The sequence below is a fragment of the Homarus americanus genome, unplaced genomic scaffold (genome assembly GCF_018991925.1).
Source record: "Homarus americanus isolate GMGI-L3 unplaced genomic scaffold, GMGI_Hamer_2.0 scaffold6317, whole genome shotgun sequence".
In the NCBI taxonomy this organism is placed as follows: Eukaryota; Metazoa; Arthropoda; class Malacostraca; order Decapoda; family Nephropidae; genus Homarus; species Homarus americanus.
The window spans coordinates 19,996,818-20,009,121 of record NW_024730668.1 but is presented as its reverse complement, the minus strand read 5'-3'; the positions used below and the strand labels follow the sequence as shown (position 1 = coordinate 20,009,121).

At 39.1% G+C, this 12,304-nt stretch overlaps 1 protein-coding gene across 1 annotated transcript in view; it reads left to right on the top strand.

Annotated features, from left to right (window-relative positions):
• Positions 1–3,183: 3,183 nt before the first annotated feature.
• The window catches only part of LOC121867284 (brain-specific serine protease 4-like), a 120,305-nt gene continuing 111,184 nt past the window's right edge, over positions 3,184–12,304 (top strand). The window contains exon 1 of the mRNA XM_042367173.1: positions 3,184–3,572. The gene's annotated coding sequence lies outside the window, so the exon portion shown is untranslated. The remainder of the gene's footprint in view (positions 3,573–12,304) is intronic.

The window sequence follows — 12,304 nt, the reverse complement described above, 5'->3', positions numbered from 1 at the left end:
GTTGGCTTTCTTCTATAATACCATGAGTTGTCGTTGAAATAATTACATGTTGTGAGCCGCTGTCGGGGACCATAAAGAATTACTTATCGTGATACAACCAACTATCATGATACCACAGACCATCAAGGTACCACACACACTACCATGATACCACAGGCTACCACAGTACGACAGGCTAACTAACATGATCGCAAAAGATATATTGAGCATAATAATAATAATAATAATAATAATAATAATAATAATAATAATAATAATAATAATAATAATAATAACAATAATAATAATAAAATATATTTGTTGAAAATTATTGTTATCTTCCTTAGTTCTTTGTTCTATATAGTAAAGTTTTAAAGGGAATACTGATGACTTAAGGACTTAAACTCACATAGAACATGCAAATCACGCAATGATTTAAGGAATCACATGTAGTTAATTATAAAGTGTGGCAGGTAAGAGACAGGTGAGTGACCAGGTAAGGCGAGGGGAGGGTGATGTGTGTGATGTGCGTTATAACGAAGCCTTTCTCTTTCCCCAGCAACTCGGTCACCTGTTGGGTCCAGCAGACTCATGCTTCCTACCACCACTACCACACACTACCACAACTACCACAACCACAACCACGAACCACAAACGAACTCCACACTTCCCTCCATCAGTGAATCTTCTTTTGTGGACCTAAATGAACAACATCCATCCAATCATCACCAAGGAACCACAGTACTCACGAGAGCTCCCTTACCTTCACCCCCTGCCAGCTACTCCACACCAACAGGGAGAAGAAAGACTCCAGAAAGACTCAAGAAAAGACTCCAAGAAAAACTCCAGAAAGACTCAAGAAAAGACTCCAAGAAAGACTCCAGAAAGACTCAAGAAAAGACTCCAAGAAAGACTCCAAGAAAAGACTCCAGAAAGACTCAAGAAAAGACTCCAAGAAAGACTCCAAGAAAAGACTCCAGAAAGACTCCAGAAAAGACTCCAAGAAAGACGACAGAAAGACTCAAGAAAAGACTCCAAGAAAGACTCCGTGAAAGAAAACAGCACGTGGGTCTCATCTTCCCAGGTATTGTGTTGTCTTGTCTTATTACTTAATTATCCGTAGCTTTCATTAGTCGACAGGTGAATGAGGTACAGTCAATCCAAAAAACTATCTGTACTTGGGGTGATCGATGAATTTCAGAATGAACACTGTGACTCCTGTTGTCTCCGTAGGGTTGTCAAAATTCTTCGTCCGTTGTGTCATATTTTTTCAACACAATTTGGTATAGATAGTTTTTGAGTGACTGTACATTATATTATCATAAAGTTATTAGTACAGTGTTATCATTATGTTGTTAGGTTATGGTATCCTGGTTTTATTAGGTTTCAGTTATCGGGTTAGTTTAGCTAAGTTTAAAGTTTCTTGGGTTATGTTAGAATAAATTTCAGCTATTTGGGTTAAAGTATTTAGTTTAATTGCCAGGTTATATCGATAAGGTTAAGATGAAATAATTGCGTGAAATTTAGAGTTACTGCGAACTAGATTTAAGTAAACAGATGACGGTGTGGTGTTGTGTGAATGATTCTTTTACTCTTTTTGCCAAACCGTATCGTGTGAGATCGCGTGGAGATGGTAAGGGAATGAACGCATGCTACCATTGCGTTAGGTGAGTGGCAGCATCAAAACCACACACACACACACACACACACACACACACACACACACACACACACACACACACACACACACACACACACACACACACACACACACACACACACACACACACACACACACACACATCTCACGCACTCATGACTTCCAAAGTTCTCGAATGGAAAATTGAGAGAAAGTTTCCCAAAGGTTATTATGAATTATGTGATTATTCCAAGTTTTATAGATATGGTCTGTTAGTTCACACTGCTTCCTTGCTTTTACTAATGAATTAATTGTCGGTATGTCGGTTATCTAATTCAGTGGAAAGATTTGGCATCGTTTACAGGTACTGATGCCGTAAATATTGAACCCTCGAGTGTCAAGTGATGATGGAGGCAGTATTTTCACCCTATTCTCTGATGGTACAAGTTAATTATATTTTTCTTTTTGTAGGGAAGAGAAGGAAACAGAGGTCAGATTGATATACTTATTATTTCCGTAACTATTGACTCGTAACAAAGGATTGAGTCTTATACCCTCATCGGAAAACCACATCAATGACAAGTTTCCTTTTTAGTATCGACCTTTATTTCCTTCTAGTCAACATGAAGGTCAAAAATGATGGTTATATTGATAATTTTAACGTTTATCTGTGGTCTCTCATCCCCTACACACAGTTGAGATATAAAACATTAAAAGATGCTTATTGTTTTTATTTGTTTTTGTCAAATTATCTACCAAAAATTTCATGCAATAAGAACAAGACACGTTGAGGTTTTACATTCTCTTCAGGATGATTGAATTCTTCCCGTGGTAATGAAGACACAGTGTTCTGAAGTCAGTTAATAGTAGATGGTCTTGTGTGTGTGTGTGTGTGTGTGTGTGTGTGTGTGTGTTTTGAGTGACTGTACATCGAACTTACTCCCAAGAAGATGGAAAGACTGCCGGCTCTTTAACTTGCTCCTGGGATAACCTGTTGTATCCCCGGACTGTGTAAGAATCGTGGGCCTCAAATCCTTTTCAGATGATCAGTTAAATCCTACGAAATATGTAAATAACCTCAGAATCTTTGCGTCGTAATGTGTTAGTGATAAACACGTCTTATTTTAGAACGGTTAAAATCTTGTAATTATTAAACTTAAAAGATAGAAGTTAACTAAGAAATTGAAGTCTTGATGTTATCGAAGGGAGACTGACGTGTGTGAGTGATGGATGTCTTGCACTAATCACTCGTCTGGTACGTCTTCCTCAGAGCTCATATAACCTGTGTAGCTGGGAGGTTAAGTTGTATTGTTTTTCTCAAATACCAACATGCGTTAGGGTAAATGTGAATCTGACATCTGAATAAGTATATAGAGTACCTGCAACTTTTGGTCGAGCGCGCTCATACACACACACACACACACAAAGTAGCTTCTGGGTCAGGTGTGACGTCGACGATTTCTCTCTCGGTCTCGGCAGTAAGGGAGAGAGAGAGAAAGAGAAAGACACACGCACGAACTCATTCACTCAGCTGTTTTACGGGGACCTAGATTGAGTGAGTGAGTCAGTGTGCCTCGCGCCGTGCTAGTAAGAGGTGGGGTGATACAGGGCGAAGGTCCCACCCAGTTTCTCGCGTGGCAAACAGTGAGGGTCGACAACTTTGCCGACATTTACAAGACGCTAAAGTTGTTTTGTTTTGTTTTTTTGCTTCGCGGGATTAATTGTCACTCGGGAAGCAATGGTTTAGCAGCCAAAGAATGTGGTACTTGTAAACAGTGGTTATTCCGTTGACAAGTTAATGTTTTTGTTCAGGCAAGCGGAAGGACATAGATCAAGAACAGCAATACCAATATTGAAATTTATTTTATTGTGAATCAAAATGTTTCGTAATTAAGAATAGACATAAGACAGATACCATCCTGGAGACTCGGGATATTTACAAGGACTTTCGAAGGTAAGACCACATCAACTCTACCAAGTTATTGTTGCAGATACAGACTACTTTAGCGTTACCTAAATTTATTCCACCTACCATTATGTTCGTCAAATAAACGTCCATTAACAAGATAATTAATAAACTTTATTTATATAGTTTTCCGTGTTTATTTATTTATTTTATTTTATTTTTATTTTTTTGGGGGTGTCTCGTATCGTCAGGAATGTGTCACACGGGTGGAAAAAATATATATGTATTATAATTTGCTGTACAAGCCTAGACTTAGCGATCCTGTGATATAATTCTTCATTTAGTGAATTTATAGGAATGTTTCGCCATCTGGCATTATAGATTTTGTTTATTTCCCGGATGTGATCGAGTTACCAAACATTACTTCCCTTCCCTCATCATATAGTGCTCGGCATCTCAGTACATAACAATGGAACAATTATTATATTCTCTCGTAGGTGTGCGAAGGTCTCCCGAGTGTCATACTGCTTCGATCTTCGTGTCTTAATGCTTCGATCTTCGTGTTATAATGATTCGATCTTCGTGTCATAATGCTTCGATCTTCGTATCATAATGCTTCGATCTTCGTGTTATAATGCTTCGATCTTCGTGTCATAATGCTTCGATCTTCGTGTTATAATGCTTCGATCTTCGTGTTATAATGATTCGATCTTCGTGTCATAATGCTTTCGATCTTCGTCATAATGCTTCGATCTTCGTGTCATAATGCTTTTATCTTCGTGTCATAATGCTTCGATCTTCGTGTCATAATGCTTCGATGTTCGTGTTATAATGCTTCGATCTTCGTGTCATAATGCTTTGATCTTCGTGTCATAATGCTTCGATCTTCGTGTCATAATGCTTCGATCTTCGTGTCATAATGCTTTGATCTTCGTGTCATAATGCTTTGATCTTCGTGTCATAATGCTTCGATCTTCGTGTTTAATAGACTGAAACGTGATTAGTAATGACTGGGTAATGATGTCTTATATATACTCATTGGCAGGAGGGAATGCTAAGTACTCGAGGATGGGATTTGATTCGTACTCAAGGATAGGATTTAATAAGTACTCGTAGGTAAGAGTCATTAAGTACTCGGATGGGATTTAGTGAGTATTTGTGAGTAGAATTTAAGAAGTACTCGAGGATAAGATTTAACAGGTACTTGTGAATTAGGATTTAATAAGTACTCGTGAATAGGATTAAAATAGTACTCGGATAGGATTTAACAAGAACTCGTGAATTATGATTTAAAAAAGTACTCGGATAGGAGAGAGAGTACATTTCTAGGTAGTGTTTAGTGAAGGACGTAGATAGGATGAAGGATGTGGGAAGGATTTTCTAGGATGAATGAGAGGATAAATAGGATTTCTGTGTAGGATAATTGAATAATGGTGAGAATAGGAGAGAATGGGTGAATAATGAATAGATGAAGATGTGGAGAATGGGTTATACTGAGGCAATACACACACCCAACACCACACACACACACACACACAAACAGACCCACACACACACACACAAACAGACCCCTACACACACACACACACACACACACAGACATCACCTCAAACAACCCCTACACACACACACACACACACACACACACACACACACACACACACACACACACACAAACAGACCCTACACACACACACACACACACACACACACACAGACGACCCTACACACACAAACAGACCCTACACACACAAACAGACCCCTACACACACACACACACACACACACACACACAGACGGCCCCTACACACACAAACAGACCCTCACACACACACACACACACACACACACACACACACACACACACACACACACACACAGACTGACCCTACACCCAAACAGACCCTACACACACACACACACACACCACACACACACACACACACACACACACACACACACACACACACACACACACACAGACGACCCCTACACACACAAACAGACCCCTACACACACAAACAGACCCCTACACACACACACACACACACACACACACACACACACACACACACACACACAACACACACACACACACACACACACACACACACACACACACACACACACACACACACACACACACACAACACACACACACACACACACATACACACACACACACACACACACACACACACATTTACAACAGACAACATTGTAAAATTTAAAAAAAGTAGAAAGACAAGACAGACAGACAGACAGAGGAGGGAGGAGGAGAGGTTGGAGGATTGTGTAATACCTGAAGGTTTACCTTACCGAGAAGGTCACCTGAGGAGGGGTGACTTAACCATCTGCCTGACCTCTGGAGCCACCTGGTAGTAGTGAACGACCTTCCTTAATGAGAGAATACCTCACTTAAACAGGTGAGAAGAACTATAATACCTCACTTAGACAGATGAGAAGACTATAATACTTCACTTAGACAGATGAGAAGAACTATAATACCTCACTTAGACAGATGAGAAGAACTATAATTCACTTAGATGAGAAGACTATCCCACCTAGACAGATGAGAAGAACTATAATACTCCTCACTTAGACAGATGAGAAGAACTATAATACCTCACTTAGACAGATGAGAAGAACTATAATACCTCACTTAGACAGATGAGAAGAACTATAATACCTCACTTAGACAGATGAGAAGAACTATAATACCTCACTTAGACAGATGAGAAGAACTATAATACCTCACTTAGACAGATGAGAAGAACTATAATACCTCACTTAGATGTGAGAAGACTATAATACCTCACTTAGACAGATGAGAAGAACTATAATACCTCACTTAGAAGATGAGAAGAACTATAATACCTCACTTAGACAGATAGAGAAGAACTATAATACCTCACTTAGACAGATGAGAAGAACTATAATACCTCACTTTAGACAGATGAGAAGAACTATAATACCTCACTTAGACAGATGAGAACTATAATACCTCACTTAGACAGATGAGAAGAACTATAATACCCTCACTTAGACAGATGAGAAGAACTATACCTCACTTAGACAGATGAGAAGAACTATAATACCTCACTTAGACAGAGAGAAGAACTATACCTCACTTAGACAGATGAGAAGAACTATACACCACTTAGACAGATGAGAAGAACTATAATACCTCACTTAGACAGATGAGAACTATAATACCCTCACTTAGACAGATGAGAAGAACTATAATACTCACTTAGACAGATGAGAAGAACTATAATACCTCACTTAGACAGATGAGAACTATAATACCTCACTTAGACAGATGAGAAGAACTATAATACCTCACTTAGACAGATGAGAAGAACTATAATACCTCACTTAGACAGATGAGAAGAACTATAATACTCTTCTAGACAGATGAGAAGAACTATAATAACCTCACTTAGACAGATGAGAAGAACTATAATACCTCACTTAGATGAGAAGACTATAATACTCACTTAGACAGATGAGAAGAACTATAATACCTCACTTAGACAGATGAGAAGAACTATAATACCTCACTTAGACAGATGAGAAGAACTATAATACCTCACTTAGACAGATGAGAAGAACTATCACCTCACTTAGACAGAGAGAAAACTATAATACCTCACTTAGACAGATGAGAAGAACTATAATATTTCACTTAGACAGATGAGAAGAACTATAATACCTCACTTAGACAGATGAGAAGAACTATAATACCTCACTTAGACAGATGAGAAGAACTATAATACCTCACTTAGATGAGAAGACTATAATACCTCACTTAGACAGATGAGAAGAACTATAATACCTCACTTAGACAGATGAGAAGAACTATAATAACCTCACTTAGACAGATGAAAGAACTATAATACCTCACTTAGACATGAGAAGAACTATAATACCTCACTTAGATGAGAAGAACTATAATACCACTTAGACAGATAGAGAAGAACTATAATACCTCACTTAGACAGATGAGAAGAACTATAATACCTCACTTAGACAGATGAGAAGAACTATAATACCACCTTAGACAGATGAGAAGAACTATAATACCTCACTTAGACAGATGAGAAGAACTATAATACCTCATAGACAGATGAAGACTATAATACCTCACTTAGATGAGAGAACTATAATACCTCACTTAGACAGAGAGAAGAACTATAATACCACATAGACAGATAAGAAACTATAATACTCACTTAGACAGATGAGAAGAACTATAATACCTCACTTAGACAGATGAGAAGAACTATAATACCTCATAGAAGAGAGAAGAACTATAATACCTCACTTAGACAGATGAGAAGAACTATAATACCTCACTTAGACAGATGAGAAGAACTATAATACCTCACTTAGACAGATGAGAAGAACTATAAACCTCACTTAGACAGATGAGAAGAACTATAATACCTCACTTAGACAGATAGAAGAACTATAATACCTCACTTAGACAGATGAGAAGAACTATAATACCTCACTTAGACAGATGAGAAGAACTATAATACCTCACTTAGACAGATGAGAAGAACTATAATACCACACTTAGACAGATGAGGAAGAACTATAATACCTCACTTAGACAGATGAGAAGAACTATAATACCTCACTTAGATGAGAAGAACTATAATACCTCATAGACAGATGAGAAGAACTATAATACCTCACTTAGACAGATGAGAAGAACATAATACCTCACTTAGACAGATGAGAAGAACTATAATACCTCACTTAGACAGATGAGAAGAACTATAATACCTCACTTAGACAGAAGAAGAACTATAATACCTCACTTAGACAGATGAGAAGAACTATAATACCTCACTTAGACAGATGAGAAGAACTATAATACCTCATAGACAGATGAAAGAACTATAATACCTCACTTAGAAGATGAGAAGAACTATAATACCTCACTTAGACAGATGAGAAGAACTATAATACCTCACTTAGACAGATGAGAAGAACTATAATACCTCACTTAGACATGAAGAACTATAATACCTCACTTAGACAGATGAGAAGAACTATAATACCTCTAGACAGATGAAAGAACTATAATACCTCACTTAGACAGATGAGAAGAACTATAATACCTCACTTAGATGAGAAGAACTATAATACCTCACTTAGACAGATGAGAAGAACTATAATACCTCACTTAGACAGATGAGAAGAACTATAATACCTCACTTAGATGAGAACTATAATACCTCACTTAGACAGATGAGAAGAACTATAATACCTCACTTAGACAGATGAGAAGAACTATAATACCTCACTTAGACAGATGAGAAGAACTATAATACCTCACTTAGACAGATGAGAAGACTATAATACCTCACTTAGATGGAGAATAGTTTAATTGAGGGACGAAGGTGACGAGAAACCAGGAAAATTAAATATAGGTAGAAAGTTGATGGGTCGGCAAACCTGTCTTGGTGGTGTGAGTGTTGTAGACATGAGGCTCTTTGGTCAGCTGATGGTCTGCTGCGCCGCTGCGGGGTCATCTGATCGTCTGCCGCGGGGTCATCTGATGGTCTGCCGCGGGGTCAGCTGATGGCCTGCCGCGGGGTCAGCTGATGGTCTGCTGCGGGTATGATAACACGAGAATGGGTGGCTGATTGATAACTCATGGTTTGATAACTAACACAATCACACAAGTAAACGTTTGATAAAGCTAAGGATTGATAACTCTGGTATGATAACAAAAACTAAGGCTTCATAACTTTCGTATGATAACTATGAGTGGATAATTGATAACTGGTATGATAACTAAGGGTGGATGATTAATAACACCTGTTCTTGAAGCAACTGTATATAAAATCAAAATGAAACTTATGTTGGCGTAAAACTGTAGAGAAAGTTGTGTTAGTGAGTGAGTGAGGTGGACGGTGCAGGACATAGTGGCAGTGACCCCGTGTTAGGTTAGGTTAAGAACGGTTGCAGGACAGATGTATCTTACGGGTATATTTTATGTCACTTAAGCTTAAATTATATAATAAACTATAAATACTCCACAATACTCCACTAAAATACTTTCATTGGATTCATCACAATTTTAATTTCATCGTATGATTGTTTGTGAAGCTGTAGCCAAGATTAAATGCATTACTGTTTAAAATGATGTTATGTAGTTTTATTGTTTAACTAATGTATTATAGATTAGTAAATACAACACACATAAGGAGTAGTCTTGTTATTTTTACGTTCTCTTAATTTATTCCTCCTCTTCCTCATCAATATCCCCCACACTGCGTTGTCCCAGAGTTCAGCGGTCACAGCTTCACTGGCATGTCGTTAATGCAAGTGACTTTCTTCAGTTGTTTGGCCTGCCCCCAGTCACTGAAGGTAACCATAAGGCCACCACTCAGCCGGTGGACGACCTTCTAAATCCCTTCTATACCTGAAGAAATAACAGACTTCTTCAGGACGAGGAAGTTCAGCTTCTCGGGAGGGGTTCAAGGTGGAAGAGTTAACCCCATGGTCTTCAACCTCCCCCACGCAACTTTCCTGGCTGAGGTCGTGTCCCGGGATGAAAGAGACTTGGTGTACTGGAGTCTAAACGTTCTCCATCGTCTGACTGTGGACTTGCAAGTATTGGTGATAAGAGTGACGAGACGAAGACGTTTGGTGGTTTTCATTATCTTATTCATGTAGTGGCTATTTTTTTGTGTAGGTGGATCACGGGGAGACTGTGTTGAAAGAAAGTGGGGGTAATATAAGTGGAGAAAGGTGGAAGAAAAGTGTAGAGAAAGTGGTACAAACTGGTTGGAAGATAACATATAAACCTCACACACACACACACACACACACACACACACACACCGTCTTGTCTTCAACTTTTAAACGTAGAAAATATATAAGTCATGTGAGAGGGACGATTACACGATTGTCACTCGCCATATGTTTTAAATTATATATATTCACGTCTATATCTGTCTGTCTGTCTGTCTGTACATAAATTCAACACAACGCTTAGAGCTCTCATGTTCCGGTTGTCTATTGAAGTCCAATATACCATCTGCCTTCAGCTGTGGTACTTGGCTCCATTGAAACTTGGAGTAAATTGTCACAGTTTAACACTCATCCTTACCCCAGTTATTTTATTGTGTACGATTTTTTTTTCAGAAACAAAATGGCTAAGTATTGTTTTTGGAGTTCTCGTTAGTTTTTACATTTTTAATGTTTTTGTAATGAAAGTTCCCTGCTGTCTGTTACTCTTAACATTATCACCACCAACTCTTTCCACAACTGTCAACATTATCACCACTATACCACCTCTTCCACCACTATACCACCTCTTCCACCACTATACCACCTCTTCCACCACTATACCACCTCTTCCACCACTATACCACTCTTCCACCACTATACCACCTCTTCCACCACTATACCACTCCTTCCAAATTCACTCTACCACCCCCTTCACCATTATACCACCTTCCACCACTATACCACCCCCTTCCACCACTATACCACCTCTTCCACCACTATACCACCTTTCCACCACTATACCATCTCTCCACCACATACTGTTCTCTTCCACCACTATACCACTCTTCCACCACTCTACCAATTCACCATTATACCACCTCTTCCACCACTATACCAACTCTTCCACCACTATACCACCTCTTCCACTATACCATCTCTTCCACCAATTATACCCTCTTCCAACCACTATACCAATTCTCCACCACTATACCACCCCTTCCAACCACTATACCAATCTCCTTCCACCATTATACCACCCCTTCCACCATTACAATTCATCTCTTCCACCAATTATACCATCTCTTCCACCACTATACCACCCCTTCCACCACTATACCATCTCTCTTCCACCATTACAACTATCTCTTTCCAATTAATTATACCACTCTTCCACCACTATACCACTTCTTCCAAATTCACACTATACCATATCTTCCACCACTATACCACCTCTTCCACCACTATACCACCCCTTCCACCACTATACCATCTCTTCCACCATTACACCATCTCTTCCACCACTATACCACCCCTTCCACCACTATACCACCCCTTCCACCACTATACCACCCCTTCCACCACTATACCATCTCTTCCACCATTACACCATCTCTTCCACCACTATACCATCTCTTCCACCACTATATCACCTCTTCCACCATTATCAATATTACCACTACTACCCACAACCACCACAATCAACCACAACTACCAACACCCACCACCACCACCCACATTCATCACCACCACCACCACCCACACCATAACGCACCATTAAATCCACGTTACGCTTTGTCACCACTGTACTATTTTTGCCCTCGCTGTAACGGAGTCTATCCTCGTGTTATGTACGGGAGTTACGGTTCATGATGACAAGGAGACGATTGTACTTCCAGGAGTGTTTTCCTTGATGCTTCTCCACTCTAAAGTATGTAGTCAGTCCCCAAAAAAACTATCTGTACTTGGGGTGATCGATGAATTTCACAATGAACACTGCGACTCCTGTTGTCTCGGTAGGGTTGTCAAAATTCTTCAATCGTTGTGTCATATTTTTTCGACATAGTTTTGTGTGGATAGTTTTTGAGTGACTGTACTGCACTCATCTTTATATATGTAGTAAAGAAAACAGCCATGTTGTTATTCTATGGTGTCCTTATGTCACCAAGAGTTCATCTGTTAATATGAACTATAGTTGGCAGGACGTGTAAGTGTTCAAAATACGACAGTGACGAAGAAATATGTTTTAG